The 17,572-nt window shown below is 38.7% G+C and overlaps 1 non-coding gene across 1 annotated transcript; it reads left to right on the top strand.

The window, feature by feature from the left end:
• Positions 1–16,576: 16,576 nt before the first annotated feature.
• Positions 16,577–16,708, top strand: LOC148714574 (small nucleolar RNA snoR137). Its single transcript, XR_015975964.2, has one exon. It is a non-coding gene; the product is annotated as a small nucleolar RNA snoR137 (small nucleolar RNA).
• Positions 16,709–17,572: the final 864 nt, after the last annotated feature.

Below are 17,572 nucleotides of genomic sequence, written 5' to 3'. Positions count from 1 at the left end.
TGATAGTCAAAAAGCTGTATATGATAAGGCTGGATTAGGATATAAAACAAATAGGAAACAAAAATACTTAAAGAACATTTTTGTAAAAGCTAAAAATGAAAATATTACTTGTCATTGCTGCAATAAATTAGGACATAAAGCATATGAATGTAACTATAGAAAGTCCAGTCAAAACAAATTGAGTAATAATCATAAGCTTAAATTCAAGAAAGTTTGGGTTCCAAAAGGAACATCAAGTACTAACCCTAAAGGACCCAACATAGTTTGGGTACCTAAAGCTCTTTCTTGATCTTTATTACAGGGGTGTCTTGCAGCTAATAAAGTGAAAAAATGATGGTATCTAGATAGCGGCTGTTCAAGACACATGACCGGTGACGTAGATCAATTTGTCACCTTTGAATCTAAGAAGGGTGGAGTATTAACCTATGGAGACAATGGAAAAGGGTATATCATTGGAAAGGGTAAAATTTTCATTACTCCATCTACTTTCATAGAAAATGTCTTATTAGTTAAGGGTTTGAAACATAACCTGCTTAGCATAAGTCAATTTTGTGATAAAGGGTTTAAAGTCACATTTAAAGCATTAGTATGCATAATCACAAATCCTAAAGATAATAGCATTGTACTTGTAGGACAAAGGCAAAGAAATATTTACATGGTAGATCTTCATGATTTAGGCAAGAAAAATGGATTATGCTTAATTACTAATCAAGAAAAGAAAAATGAAACAAGTTGGCTTTGGCATCGTAGACTAGGACATGCTAGTATGGAATTAATATCAAAACTAGTCAAGAAGGAATTAATAAAAGATGTGCCAAAATTGATTTTTGAAAAGGACAAAATCTGTGGACCATGCTCATTAGGAAAACAAACTAAATCATCCTTCAAATCAAAGAATATAGTATCAACAACTAGGCCTTTTGAACTCATACACATGGATCTATTTGGACCCACTAGAACTGCGAGTCTAGGAGGGAAGAAGTATGGACTAGTTATTGTAGATGATCTTTCAAGATATATATGGGTTTCATTTTTGGCACATAAGAATGAAGCATTTTCAGAATTCTTGAAATTTTATAATAATATCATAAATGAAAAGAAGCTCACCTTAGTAGCAATTCGAAGTGATCATGGTACTGAATTTGAAAATCAACACTTTGAAGAATTTTGTAATAAAAATGGTATCTCACATCAATTTTCAGCACCTAGAACGCCTCAACAAAATGGGGTTGTTAAAAGGAAAAACAGGACATTGGCAGAAATGGCACGCACGATGTTGTGCGAGTCAAATCTTCCAAAGTACTTGGATGTCTATCCACTCATCAGTGACTTGCTTGAGTTACAGTAGTATGACTGGTCCTTTGACCTGCGGTGCTTCGGCTACTCACAGTGAGGTTATTATAGTTTGACTACACATATACATGGTCTCTAGTCATATGGGTCCTTGTAGTGTAGATTGGCTGCAGTAGGTTCATTGTAGGAGTAGGGTATGCACTTACATGGAATCTATCGACCTTGATAGAAGAGGAATGATCCTATGTGATTTATTAGACTGAGTTCTAAGACCTTGGCCGGGGCAGTAAATATAGTAGAGAAAGAGTTTTTCCACTATTGAACTCAAGTCGAATAAATCTAGACATATGACAGACGATGGGGTTTGATGAGTTATCCATGACCTCCTGTCTGTAGGGATCCACGATAGAAGGACTGTATCATACGATAATTGCACCTAGAGGTTCATCATTCTATTCTGCTGGGTAGCCACTACATACTGCTAGGTATCACTGGTGGATGGTGAGACTCACAGGGATCATCTCGATGGTTGATAATCCCTGGTGAGTTGAGTTGGAATTGTTTCAACTCATTAAAAGGAGTTTTCAATGATATTGTGATAGAGATCGCAATATATCTCACTACCAGTCAGAATGGAACCTATGGGATCACACACAATAGAAGTATTGATCGATCCGATGGTTGAATTGTGATTAAGAATCACATATGATCAATTAGATTGATAAATGGTTAATCCGCTAAGAGTTAGTGGTTAAAAGAAGGAATAATTGCAATCGGATTGCAATTTAATTTAACTAATTGAATTTAATTAATAGGACTTGATCATAAGTCCTACTTGGAGTGGAATTAATCAATAGACACCTAAACTATGAAATCAATAGACACAAAGAGGATTACAGTTTTTTAGGCTATGTAAAATCATCTAAATTTGGAATATGATTTTGACCTTCTATAGTTAATTTTTTCTATTACCTGGCGTCGATTTTCAAATAGACTCTTTTGGTTTTTTATTTAAGCCTAAAGGGGGGTTATATATCATAATCCAAGAACCATATATATCATAATCCAAGAACATGTAACCTATTTGTAAGTGAATGTCACAAAGAAAGTCATTGGATGTTAATGTTTCTTTTGAAAGTGCAATACTTTAAGGAAGTACTTCGACCTAGAAACAGTCTCATATTCTATTGCCTGAGGAAGCAATGTTGTTGCTGTTACCTTTTGGGATTGAACATGAGACATGCATATTCCTTTATTCTTTTGGTTTTTTATTTAAACTAAGAATCAGAGAAGACAAGTTGTTTTCTACCCAACTGCCTGTTGCTACAAGGAGTGGCTAGTGTTAGGTGTGACGAAGGAGATTTTTCTGGATGATAATCTCCTTAACTTGTTGGAGCAAACCAATCATGTTTGTAAATTCCTAAGTAAACGTCACATAAAAAGTCTTTGGGTGTTGATGGTTCTTCTAGAAAGTTCAACCTTTCAGAAAGTTCCTCCACCTGATGGCAGTCTCATATTCCATCGCCTGGAGAAGCAGCATTGCTGCCATTACCTTTCGGGACTGGCCATGAGACATACATACACCTCTATTCTTTTTTATTATTATTTAAACTAAGCATGGAGTAGATGATTAATTTTTTACCTAGTTGCTTCTTGCTACAATGAGTGGGTGGCTAGTGTTAAGCATGACGAAAGAGATTTTTCTGGGTGAAAATCTTCTTAACTTTTTGAAGCAAACCAATCATGTTTGTAAATTCCTAAGTAAACGTCACATAGAAAGTCCTTTGGGTGTTGATGGTTCTTCTAGAAAGTTCAATCCTTTCAGGAAGTTCCTCCACCTGATGGCAGTCTCATATTCTATCGCCTGGAGAAGCAGCATCGCTGCCATTACCTTTCGGGACTGGCCATGAGACATACATACACCTCTATTCTTTTTTTTTATTTAAACTACGCATGGAGTAGATGATTCATTTTTCACCTAGTTGCTTCTTGCTACAATGAGTGGGTGGCTAGTGTTAAGCGTGACGAAGGAGATTTTTCTGGATGAAAATCTTCTTAACTTTTTGGAGCAAACCAATCATGTTTGTAAATTCCTAAGTAAACGTCACATAGAAAGTCCTTTGGGTGTTGATGGTTCTTCTAGAAAGTTCAATCCTTTCAGGAAGTTCCTCCACCTGATGGCAGTCTCATATTCCATCGCCTGGAGAAGCAGCATCGCTGCCATTACCTTTCGGGACTGGCCATGAGACATACATACATCTCTATTCTTTTATATTTTTATTAAAACTAAGCATAAAGTAGATGTGTTTCATGTTTTTACCCAACCACTTCCCACTACAAGGAGTGGGTGGCTAGTGTTAAGTGTGACGAAGGAGATTTTTCTGGGTGAAAATCTTCTTAACTTGTTGGAGCAAACCAATCATGTTTGTAAATTCCTAAGTAAACGTCACATAGAAAGTCCTTTGGGTGTTGATGGTTCTTCTAGAAAGTTCAATCCTTTCAGGAAGTTCCTCCACCTGATGATGGTCTCATATTCCATCGCCTGGAGAAGCAGCATCGCTGCCATTACCTTTCAGGACTGGCCATGAGACATACATACACCTCTTTTCTTTTATTTTTTTATTTAAACTAAGCATGGAGTAGATGTGTTTCATTTTTTACCCAGCTGCTTCTTGCTAAAGGAGTGGGTGGCTAGTGTTAAGTGTGACAAAGGAAGTTTTTCTGGGTGAAAATCTTCTTAACTTGTTGGAGCAAACCAATCATGTTTTTGTAAATTCCTAAGTAAACGTCATATAGAAAGTTCTTGGGTGTTGATGGTTCTTCTTGAAAGTGCAATCCTTCTAGGAAGTTCCTCCACCTGATGGCAGTCCCATATTCTATGGCCTGGAGGTGCAGCATTGGTGCCATTACCTTTCAGGACTGGCCATGAGACATACATACACCTCTATTCTTTTGGTTTTGTTTTTTAAATTTAAACTAAGAATAGTGTAGACAAGTTGTTTCATTTTTAACCGAACTGCTTCTTGCCACAAGGAATGGCTAGTGTCAGTTGTGACGAAGGAGATTTTTCTGGGTGAAAATCTCCTTAACTTGTTGGAGCAAACCAATCATGTTTGTAAATTCCTAAGTAAACGTCACATAGAAAGTCCGTGGGTGTTGATGGTTTTTCTTGAAAGTTCAATCCTTTCAGGAAGTTCCTCCACTAGATGACGGTCTCATATTCCAGCTCCCGGAGGAGCAACATTGCTGGCATTACTTTTTGGGACTGGCCATGAGACAGACATGCACTTTCTCTTTTGTTTCTTAATTAAACTAATCATCACCAGATGCATGCTGTTTCCCACCTTGCTTCTATATGCACGTCTGTTTTATGGTAACTTGAAAAGCAATTTAAGTAGCATAATGTCTTATTTTTAAGTCTTCACCATTGTATGTTTAACAACTTTTAGACTCTTGCTTATAGGCCCTACAGTTAAAGAATGTCTTGTAGTTCATCACATTCTTCATTCGCTTCTTATGTTTTTGAAGTTGCTTCCCTACTGGATGAGTGGCCTCCATTGGGTCATTTCTCAATGAGAAGCATACATTTAACATGGCCAGTATTAAACAGCATGGGGCATGTTGAGGTGCCGAGACAATGAGGTCACAATGGTTAACAGCCAAGTTACTGAAAATATAGCTAATGAAACTAAAAGCATGTACCATGATAGAATACACATCATCTAGCTAAAACTAACTCATGCATGCAACAGCGGACACAAGGTACTTAAATTGCATGAAATCTTCAAAGTGCTTTCCGCCTAAAGTTTAAACAGCCAGCATATGTATGCTTCTATAATTTGACATTTACCAGGAGAAACACAATGCAACAATAAAAAGCACCATAAACGAAAGGTAATGGCACCAATGCTGCACCTCCAGGCTATAGAATATGGGACTACCATCAGGTGGAGGAACCACCTGATGAGATAGAAAGGACTTCTTCTCCACCAATATTGATGAATTAAGAAAAAGATGGAAAATGCTCCACCCAAGAAAACCATGCATTTGTTTCCACAGTATTATGAATATGCATAATATTCATACAACCAATATACTAATTCTTGAATATAACAAAAATAAATACAAAGGACAAAAAAAAGCCTTTTTGTTTGAAAATGGAAGTAGAAATGCGAGATTACAGATTTTTCTGCAAAGAATCATAAAAAACGAGAACCATAAATCAATAGACACCTAAACGGTCTTAATAATCACTTGTCTCTCACAAGCATCTAAATAACATGGTAAAATCTTAAAAAATATCTGCTAATAAAAAACAAATAAGAAGGTGCGGAGTCAAGACTTTTCACTGCGTATCTAGCAGAAACTGAGTAAAAAAATCAGGAGAGATCTAATAAAGCGTAAGCTTTCCAGGAGGAAAAAATGGAAGACCAAAACTTGAATGAAAAAATGGAATCCAATTGGTTTGATGAAGGAATCAAGCCTTACAATCGCCCTAAAATCGGACGCATTCATCCAGCAAAGATTAAACTTGTAAGGCTTCTACATCGGTCTCTTTTGTTTTCCCTAGAGCAAACAACAAAGGCAAGAAGGCGCTCATCTGAAGACATCCTTGAGCAGAGCAAAAAGGATCTAATGCCATCACCGCGATTCATTTGGCTAGATGAATCGGATCATAAAACCCTAATCAGATCACAAGATGGAAGCAAAGGATATCGAGAAAATCTGGAGGCAGGGGTAGGGAGGGCCAGAAAGCGAGAGAGGCGTTACCTCGCTTCGACATCTTAGAAACGCAGGAGGCGGCCGACGTTTTATAGAGCGCTTTCTAGGGTTTCTCGGCTTGTCCGAACCAAATTTACCGTTTTGACCTTATTGTGCAGGAACTTTTATGCGGACGTTTATAATGATAATCATTTAGGTATTTGGCTTAAACAAATAGTAACAAAGTCCAAGCTCTTAGAAAGGTCGCCATTGATGATTTGGTGCTTGAGGAGAAAGTGGCCTTCAATTTCTATTCCCTATTGTAGCATCTTCGCTCAGGAGGCTATTGATTTATCACACAAGGCTGGAGAAACTCTGTAATCTGTAATCACTATTAATCTGTATATGAATAGGTCTTATGATGGAGTATACTAAGACCAAACGAGGGTGTCATGAGAAAGTTTTCTTTCCTTGAGAAGTGGATTGCTTAGATTAATGATTGTTACAGGAACCCAATTTTCTCGTATTGATTAATGGCTCTTCCACTAGCACCTTTAAATCATTTATGCGATTGAGATGCCCCTTTCTCCTTTCCTCTTTACCTCTTCATACTGCGCTCTGAAATGTTGAGCATGGCTCTTGATCTTGAAATAGATGCTGGACGCTTGTCTAGATATAAAACAAAGAGAGATAGATGTACTTTCAACCATCTACTATTTATCGATGACTGCTTAGAAGGCACACAAAATCAGCTTTCAGTGAAAAAAAGGTTCAAAACTATAGTAGATTCGGAGAAGGCCTGAACAACATAAAAGATTCAACCAACTAAAAGCCTAGGATGACACACCTTATAGCTTTAGATATGCAACGTAAAACCTCGACAAATTGCAGCTGTTAGCATTACACTTCCTGTTTCAAGCAAACCTGTGCAACTTAGGAAATGGATTGAAACAGAAATGATGACTCTGACAGTATCCAGATCTTAAAAATGAATCCCAAGTCACAATCCCTCTTGTTGATCTCAGCTCTATCATACACATTCTTCCTAATGCCCTGCTTAGGCCTACTACTAGCCCCAAGAACTCCCATGGCCCATACTTAATGAGAATCACCTTCACAAGCTACCTTCCTTCTTGCCTATCTAACAACCGCCAGAATTTGCTTATACTAGCTGAATTGAACTTCAACAATTATTTACACCATTATATGAGCATGCATTAATTTCAGAAGTCATATAAACTCCAATAATTTGTCAAGAGGCTGAGTTGAAGCATAGCTGAAGTATATCTAATTATCATCACAAATACCTAGACAGCTCATATAGTTTACAATAATGATATGAAGCATGGACCATGCAAGCTTTGGCAGACCCATTTATTCAAGAGATACTACTAGCATTCAAACACCATATCCGGCAGAAGATCTTGTCGAGGGGACTGGCCGCCCCGAAGCTGGAGGACCTCAACATACGAGAGCGTTTCCCCATGGAAGTGAGATGGAGAGGATCGAGAGGCTAGGGCTTTGGGGTTTTTCACATGGAGATCGAGTTAAGGGTTCTACGGTTATAGCAGAGGCATGGAAGAGGTGGAGAGGTTTGAAAAGTTTTCCCTCGTCGGCAGTTGAATTTGTTTTACTTATTTTCTTCTTCCTCGATTCTGGATACCGAATTCATTTCTAATCCTTTGAAGAATTTCGCCGGCTTTGATAGAGATAGGAATTGAGGTTGTTGAAAGATGGAGATAAATGTCATCGCGTTGGATTATAGGAGATCAAAATCTTAACCGATATCATGATAAATCCATGCTTGTCCAGATATAAAACAAAGAGAGATAGATGTACTTTCAACCATCTACTATTTATCGATGACTGCTTATTGCTATCAAGAGCCAACAATGAGGATTGCTTTACTTTCAAGATAGTTAATTTAGAACTATAGCTTACGATGGCTTACAATCGAAGCCATCAACTTGTCTTAATACTCAATTCCCTTCATTCCACATATTGACCCCGCAATGCTTCAAAACATTATTGCTCTGCTACAAATTCAAAAGATTGAACTGGTTGGTTGTTACCTTGGCATCCCTCTCAAAGGTGCTAGAATCATTATTCAAGACATTCAACCTATTAGATTCCACATTTTGGGTCATCTTGATTCAAGGAAATGGAAAACTATATCCATTACAAGTTGTTTAACCGTGATTAAATTAGTACAAAGCTTGTAATGACTTGGAACCATATTTGAAAAAAATAGCCAAGAAGTTGCTATTTCGATTTTTTGGCCCTATATAAGTGCTGAAGATCTACTTGGTACATAGTCGATGTGAAACTATTTAGGGTAAGCCATATGAGTCTAAATTGCCTGTTTGATTGTCATCTAAATAATTTCCTAAGTAATCCCCTTTTATAAAAGAATTTATTGATTGAACTATGATATAAAATCGCCCGGAGAAGCAGCATCGCTGCCATTACCTTTCGGGACTGGCCATGAGACATACATATATCTTTATTCTTTTATATTTTTATTAAAACCAAGCATAGAGTAGATGTGTTTCATGTTTTTACCCAACCACTTCCCACTACAAGGAGTGGGTGGCTAGTGTTAAGTGTGACGAAGGAGATTTTTCTGGATGAAAATCTTCTTAACTTGTTGGAGCAAACCAATCATGTTTGTAAATTCCTAAGTAAACGTCACATAGAAAGTCCTTTGGGTGTTGATGGTTCTTCTAGAAAGTTCAATCCTTTCAGGAAGTTTCTCCACCTGATGATGCATGGTCTCATATTCCATCGCCTGGAGAAGCAGCATCGATGCCATTACCTTTCGGGACTGGCCATGAGACATACATACACCTCTTTTCTTTTATTTTTTTATTTAAACTAAGCATAGAGTAGATGTGTTTCATTTTTTACCCAGCTGCTTCTTGCTACAAGGAGTGGGTGGCTAGCGTTAAGTGTGACGAAGGAGGTTTTTCTGGGTGAAAATCTTCTTAACTTGTTGGAGCAAACCAATCATGTTTTTGTAAATTCCTAAGTAAACGTCATATAGAAAGTTCTTGGGTGTTGATGGTTCTTCTTGAAAGTGCAATCCTTCTAGGAAGTTCCTCCACCTGATGGCAGTCCCATATTCTATGGCCTGGAGGTGCAGCATTGGTGCCATTACCTTTCAGGACTGGCCATGAGACATACATACACCTCTATTCTTTTGGTTTTGTTTTTTAAATTTAAACTAAGAATAGTGTAGACATGTTGTTTCATTTTTAGCCGAACTGCTTCTTGCCACAAGGAATGGCTAGTGTCAATTGTGACGAAGGAGATTTTTTTGGGTGAAAATCTTCTTAACTTGTTGGAGCAAACCAATCATGTTTGTAAATTCCTAAGTAAACGTCAGCCGAGTAATGCATTTCTTTTTCTAAATTTGATTAGCAAAATTCCTTACTTGTTTGAGGATGTATGTATGAATATCAATTATGCCTCAATTTGATATAGTATCCATTGCAGCACTTGCCCCTAGGACAACACAAAAGCATCCTAAAGTTTTTTACGAACTAGTGAATTTTTTAGAAGCAGGGGGGAATACCTTATTCGTTACAATTATTATTCAGCATCAAGCTCGTATTCTAAAGACGCCTTTCCCATGTTTCTGCTTAGAAACTAAATAAAGTTGGGTCTACCAAGTGTAACAGCTAACAGGTCATTATAAATTATATCTCAGAGTCATTCTAGAGCCAAATACAATAAGAAGGATTGAAAAATAAAGGAAAAAAATCATGAGGCATGTCCTTCTTTAATTTCCATGCACCACCATCAGTATCACCTTAATCTCTCTCCAATCCCATATCTACACACACCATGATTGAAAGTGATCTAAAAACAGACCTTAGGAGATAATGATAGTCAACTTTAAAGACCACGCAATAGCACGTATCTAGTAGAATAGTGATTACGGGTATCGATCCACAGAAATTGGGATACAGTTGTTTTCTTAAAAAATATATATTTAAAAGAAAAAGTTTGTGAAGAAAATTAAACTAAGAAATTTAATAAAAAAATGCAATTAAAAAGATATCAGTTGAGAGAACCTAGGGCAAGGAATTCACCACTAACATCGAAACAAGGGTTATTTGTTATGTATTTCATTCTTGGATCATTATGCAAATTGACTACAAGTCTAATAAGCATTCAAATAAAAATTTCATAAAAGTAATTTAGGCATAATCCATCTTTAGTTAGCATGAAATGTCTACCCTAATCTAAGGTGGCAGCACATCGCATCTTCCTTAAGCATGAACTATCTTATTTTTACTTCAATGATCATGAAGAGCAATTGTATAAACGTCATACTAAAAATCATAGAAATTAAATATGAGATGAAATAAAATATTCATTAGGAGCAAAATAAAGTTTATACAACTTCAGGAATAGAAAATTAAAATATAAAACCCTTGGCCCTTTGTTAGGGCTGCATCCAGCCCTAGAGAGGAAATCAGCCTTCCATGAAGTCGTGGGCGACAGCAGCAGTGGCACAGCAGCGGGCTCCCATTTATTTCTTTCTTCCTCTAGCGACTTCCATCGAAAACTTCCTCTCAGCACTTCATTATTTTTTATATGGGAAGTTATTCCCGAAATGCCCCAAAGTCTTCTCTCTCTCCTTTTATTCTTGTGGGAACTCCCTGAGAAGAGCCAAGCTCTTCTTCTCCCGGTGGGGAACTTGGCCTCTCCGGAGATTGTGAAGATATGTGGAACCCCCACCGAAGTTGCCTCCCCTGTTTCACGCCTGGCCTTTTATAGGCTCCAATCTCTCTTTCCTCTTCCTTATTTTGAATCATGGATAAGGATGAACCCTTTGCTGTTGGGATGAAGCTTGGCCTGATTCACTGGACTGCTGTGGTTCGGATCAAAGGAGAAGACGCGTGAAGCCGTTCGTGGATAATGAAATTTGCTGGGAAGTTTGTGGATGATGCCATTGATTGAATCCATGGATAAGGATGGATCACAATGGGATGAAGGTGGATGGATCCGTGAGCAGGGGATAGGAAGTTGGGACCTCGGCTGACAGCTGGGAACGGATGTGAAGTGATCCGGAACAGGGGAAGAGGATGAGAGGATAAGCTTGGATCTTATCCATGGGCGATGAAGTTAATCCAAGTGCTAGGAAGGATTTGGAAGAGGATGAGGATGGGAGCAAATCCAGATGGGGTCTGGATTCTCGGGAACGGCTTGGGACGTTGGGAGTAATCCGGCAGAAGGTTGCTGGTTCTCATCCGGAAGGTGGCTGGGAATTTGGCTGAGATGAAGATGCTAGGATGATGTTCACGAACGGGAGGAGATGGATGCCGAATCTGCTGAACCGTGATGAAGAGGATGACGTTGAATCCTAGCTGGTCGTGGGATAAGGATGAACTCGGACGGATTCGTGAGCTGGGAGGAAGGCTGCGGACGACTAGATTACAATCATGGGAGAGAGGAATCCAGAAGAAGATTGTGAGGATCTCGGTTTGGGAAGCGGCTGAGAAGAAATCTGGGAAGAAGGTGACATGGTTACAACGCGGAGAAACAGGGGATGTTGATGTTCTAATCTAGATTCGGTTCTGGATGAATGTTGGGAAATAGGGGAGCTGGGAAGGACGTAGAGGTTTGGAATCGGCTGATGGCTTGGTTTTGTTGTGGGACACGGGAGATGATGATCTGGTGACGTTGTTGAGAGCTTATCCGTGGAGGGGATCTAGCGGGAGAAGCTGGGATTTGAGTTTATCCCACGGGCGAAGAGGAGGGGAGATGAGCTGGGGCTCTCTACCGAAATGCCAGGAGGGTGGAGGAGGTTTTGTTTGACGTGGAACAGGGGCTGAGCTTGCTCGTGGATGATGAACGGGAAGGCTAGGATCAAACGCGAATGCTGGGCTGTTTGGTAGAGAGACATGGAGGAAGATGGAAACGGGCGTGAGGGGAAATCTGGAGGTTGGGATGATGGGAATTGAACCGTTTGAAACAGGGGAGTTAATCCTATTCGGCTGGAAAAAGGCCAATGACTAGAATTCTCTGAGATCTGTGCAACTGTAGATGAATAGATGATATACTTTGAGATCTGAGAAATAAATGATTGAAAAGTGTGGGAAGAGAAGTAGGTGAACTTGTGAAGAAACAGGAATTAATGGGAAGCACTGGATTTTGGAGGAGAGTTCTTGGAGTCGACTCCGGAGGATGTGGAATTATGAAATGATGCAGTGTAGGTTTAGGTTTTATCTTATTGAGCTTGATTCGACCTGCATACATTAAGCTTAATCAATAATCAAAATTGAATTAAAATGCATTGATGAAGGTGAACATATTTTTTAGTTGAATTTACAAAATATGTGAATTAAAATAATGATAAGTGCTATGAATAAGATATTAGTTCATGCATTATTTAGCACTTATCAGATAAGCATAGATTTTTCAAACTATTGGATATAAGAGACACCCAAAAATTTTCATGAGGCATCGTCTTCATATGCTGGCTATTTAAACTTTAGGCGGAAAGCACTTTGAAGATTTCATGCAATTTAAGTACCTTGTGTCCACTTTTATTTTTTTATTTAAAGTAAGCATAGAGTAGATGTGTTTCATTTTTTACCCAGCTGCTTCTTGCTACAAGGAGTGGGTGGCTAGTGTTAAGTGTGACGAAGGAGGTTTTTCTGGGTGAAAATCTTCTTAACTTGTTGGAGCAAACCAATCATGTTTTTGTAAATTCCTAAGTAAACGTCATATAGAAAGTTCTTGGGTGTTGATGGTTCTTCTTGAAAGTTTAAATACCTTACGATAGCTCGTTTATGGTGTCTACACTATTATTTTGTTCCAAATTTACGACTATTAAATCACACTTATTATATGAAATCTAATGCAAAGTAGCGGTCAAACAGCAAGGAAAAATATTTAAGTAAGATTTCCATTACACATAAAATAAATTGCAGAAATTAAACTGACACTTAAAATATAGATTGTATAAAAAGAAAATTGATGGATTTCATAAAAATAAAATTGATTGCAAGAAAAAAAATGAAGATTGGAAGCCTAATGTTTCTTTTCTTCTGCGAAGAAAGCAAGAAATAACAAGAAACTTCCTCTTCTTTTATTCTACAAATAACAAGAAAACAAGAAAAGAAAACAGAGCATGGCTCCCCCTCGGTGGAACTCCTAAATAAAATTGAATACTTTTTTTTTTCCTTCCTTCTTAAAGCAGAGCGCTTCTTAAAACAGAGCTCTCCCCTGTTTCTTGGCCCCAACCGAGAACTCTCTTTCTTTTTCTTTTCAAAAACAGAGCTCCCTTAGCCGATGGCCTCTCCTCCCTTTATATAGATCTCTCACTTCTTCTTAAAGCCGGCAATGAATCCATGGAGAACGAACGCATGATCCTTGGGGCGGAATGCACGCAAACGGCTGGATCAAGGGAGCTGGCTTGATGGATGTGCGGATGCGGAGGCTGCAACAGAAGGAGATCACGGGATCGCTGGGAGGAGGCTGATCTGGAATGAAGAGTGCCGCGGGATCGACGGGAGGAAGGAGAGGGCGGATGCGGCTTGCTGATCTATGCATCGCGGACGCTTGGGATCTCAAATTCGGAAGAGAGTTGGGACTTCCTTCATGGATGGCTGTGATGGGTGCTGGGGTCCCTGGAAATGGAAGGAGCTGCAGATGGTATGGCTGGGATTACGCATGATCCCATGGGGTGAGAGATGCGGAGGCTGCAACGGAAGGATGGCTGGCTTCACGAAAGGCTGGGACGCGGAGGGAATCCGAAAGAAGCTGGGAAATTGCTCGGGATGCTGGATGCGGTGTCTGGGATCACGCCTTGCAATCGGATGGGCTTGATTGCAGCGTGGGATGCCGTGGCTGGGCGGATCGTGGAGAAGAAGAGCTTTGAATGCTGATTCGGGAATGCTTGGATCACGGGATGCTGTGGATGTTGATCACGGATGATGGACGGCTGCGGCACTGCGAGAGGAAGAAGAAAAACAGTGAAAAAATGAACAGTGTTTTCTCGTAACACTGTTCATATGAACAGTGTTTAGTTATATGAACAGTGTTAAACACTGTTCATATGAATAGTTTCATCTCAAACACTGTTCATATGAATAGTAACTTCGGGAATGAATAGTATTTTCAGCTATTCTTCATGAGATTGGAGGTTAGAAAGGTCTTTTTTTGTGATGAAGTGAGAGTGGGAATCTCTACTCTGAAAGAGTGCGGGTGCTAATCCAGAAAGGAGGGAACGCGAGGATCACTGGGAGATCGCACGCGGGCTCGGATGTTTGGGTGCAAATGTGCTCGAAAGGTAATGGCTGCGATGCTGCTTCTCTAGGCGATGGACTATGAGACTGCCATCAGGTGGAGGAACTTCCTGAAAGGATTGAACTTTCTAGAAGAACCATCAACACCCAAAGGACTTTCTATGTGACGTTTACTTAGGAATTTACAAACATGATTGGTTTGCTCCAAAAAGTTCAGAAGATTTTCACCCAGAAAAATCTCCTTCGTCACGCTTAACACTAGCCACCCACTCATTGTAGCAAAAAGCAACTAGGTAAAAAATGAATCATCTACTCCATGCTTAGTTTAAATAAAAAAAAAAAGAATAGAGGTGTATGTATGTCTCATGGCCAGTCCCGAAAGGTGATGGCAGCAATGCTGCTTCTCCAGGCAATGGAATATGAGACTGCCATCAGGAGGAGGAACTTTCTGAAAGGTTGAACTTTCTAGAAGAACCATCAACACCCAAAGACTTTCTATGTGATGTTTACTTAGGAATTTACAAACATGATTGGTTTGCTCCAACAAGTTAAGGAGATTATCACCCAGAAAAATCTCCTTCGTCACACCTAACACTAGCCACTCCTTATAGCAACAGGCAGTTGGGTAGAAAACAACATGTCTTCTCTGATTCTTAGTTTAAATAAAAAACCAAAAGAGTCTATTTGAAAATCGACGCCAGGTAATAGAAAAAATTAACTATAGAAGGTCAAAATCATATTCCAAATTTAGATGATTTTACAGAGCCTAAAAAACTATAATCCTCTTGTGTCTATTGATTTAGGTGTCGATTAAGTAGTTAATGGAGAATTGAAGGGATTAACCATTTATCAATCTAATTGATCAAGTAATTAGATTGCATTATTTCACCGCATGTAGCAATTATAATTTTCAGATCTGAAATCTAATTGATTATCTTATGACATGGGTTGCTGATCATGCTAAACATGATTCTAAACTTTGTAATCCCATTAACAATGCAATTAGAATCATCAATTTATCACATAAAAAATCAGCATGCAAAAAATCAGCAACCCTGAAAAAATTTGATTCGTTGCAATTATTATTCAGCATCAAGCTTGTATTCTAAGGACGCCTTTCACATGTTTCTGCTTAGAAACTAAATAAAGTTGGGTCTACCAAGTGTAACAGCTAACAGGTCATTATAAATTATATCTCAAAGTCATTTATGATAATATCTAAGTCTGACATTCATTTATAATACCTATTTAGGATCATTTTACGATAATCATATTTCAAAAGAAAAATCGACCCATTGAAGTTCCTCCACCTGATGATGGTCTCATATTCCATCGCCTGGAGAAGCTGCATCACTGCCATTACCTTTCGGGACTGGCCATGAGACATACATATACCTCTTTTCTTTTATTTTTTATTTAAACTAAGCATAGAGTAGATGTGTTTCATTTTTTACCCAGCTGCTTCTTGCTACAAGGAGTGGGTGGCTAGTGTTAAGTGTGACGAAGGAAGTATTTCTGGGTGAAAATCTTCTTAACTTGTTGGAGCAAACCAATCATGTTTTTGTAAATTCCTAAGTAAACGTCATATAGAAAGTTCTTGGGTGTTGATGGTTCTTCTTGAAAGTGCAATCCTTCTAGGAAGTTCCTTCACCTGATGGCAGTCCCATATTCTATGGCCTGGAGCTGCAGCATTGGTGCCATTACCTTTCAGGACTGGCCATGAGACATACATACACCTCTATTCTTTTGGTTTTGTTTTTTAAATTTAAACTAAGAATAGTGTAGACATGTTGTTTCATTTTTAACCGAACTGCTTCTTGCCACAAGGAATGGCTAGTGTCAATTGTGACGAAGGAGATTTTTCTGGGTGAAAATCTCCTTAACTTGTTGGAGCAAACCAATCATGTTTGTAAATTCCTAAGTAAACGTCACATAGATAGTCCTTGGGTGTTGATGGTTCTTCTTGAAAGTTCAATCCTTTCAGGAAGTTCCTCCACTGGATGACGGTCTCATATTCCAGCTCCTGGAGGAGCAACATTGCTGCCATTACTTTTTGGGACTGGCCATGAGACAGACATGCACTTTCTCTTTCGTTTCTTAATTAAACTAATCATCACCAGATGCATGCTGTTTCCCACCTTGCTTCTATATGCACGTCTGTTTTATGGTAACTTGAAAAGCAATTTAAGTAGCATAATGTCTTATTTTTAAGTCTTCACCATTGTATGTTTAACAACTTTTAGACTCTTGCTTATAGGCCCTACAATTAAAGAATATCTTGTAGTTCATCACATTCTTCATTCGCTTCTTATGTTTTTGAAGTTGCTTCCCTACTGGATGAGTGGCCTGCATTGGGTCATTTCTCAGTGAGAAGCATACATTTAACATGGCCAGTATTAAACAGCATGGTGCTTTTTATTGTTGCATTGTGTTACCTGTCTCCTGGTGAATGTCAAATTAAAGAAGCATACATATGCTGGCTGTTTAAACTTTAGGCGGAAAGCACTTTGAAGATTTCATGCAATTTAAGTACCTTGTGTCCGCTGTTGCATGCATGAGTTAGTTTTAGCTAGATGATGTGTATTCTATCATGGTACATGCTTTTGGTTTCATTAGCTATATTTTCAGTAACCTGGCTGTTAACCATTGTGACCTCATTGTCTCGGCACCTCAATATGCCCCATGAAATCAACATGGCTCCTGTTTTTTGGGGATGTCGCCCAGTCTATTACACTTGGATGAGAACCATATAGCCACATGAGATTATCAGACATCAATCTATTACACTCATAGAAGAATTGTGGTTATGTAGTCACGGCTACTTTTCATCATGCATTTGCTGTGTGATAATGAAACAGCTGTTTTTGGCTATTTAATGAGCCTAATTCATCATAAAAGCCTATTAAATATTTATAATTTTAAACGAAGGCATGTAAGGAATTGGTTGGGAATTGGCATTGAAACCCTCCTCCTTGTGACCCTATTTATTACAAGCACATGCACGTCAATCAATCAGTTGGTCTTCAACTCTTGAATTGTTCCCGAGCCTCCTTGATTCGATCCTTGATCAACTCTTGATCCAATCGCCATCAACCGCTCAAATCGCCCTTCATCTCATGTATTGTCTTCGACTTGATCGTTGACGTACATTACATCACAGAAATACAACCAGATATAAAATAATAAATTACATCCCTTTTTAGGAGGCACGCAGGCCTCTCAAAACATCAAATAAGATGCATGCAAGCATTGATGAGAGCACAAAAGTGCGACCTACATGTCACCTAAATTAGTATTATTGCTAACCGATAATGATA

This window comes from Phoenix dactylifera, chromosome 2 (assembly GCF_051530095.1).
Source record: "Phoenix dactylifera cultivar Ajwa chromosome 2, Ajwa_hap1_PhDact_Kaust_v1.1, whole genome shotgun sequence".
Classification (NCBI taxonomy): domain Eukaryota; kingdom Viridiplantae; phylum Streptophyta; class Magnoliopsida; order Arecales; family Arecaceae; genus Phoenix; species Phoenix dactylifera.
The sequence above is the reverse complement of the archived record's forward strand: the minus strand, read 5'-3'. Positions and strand labels throughout refer to the sequence as shown.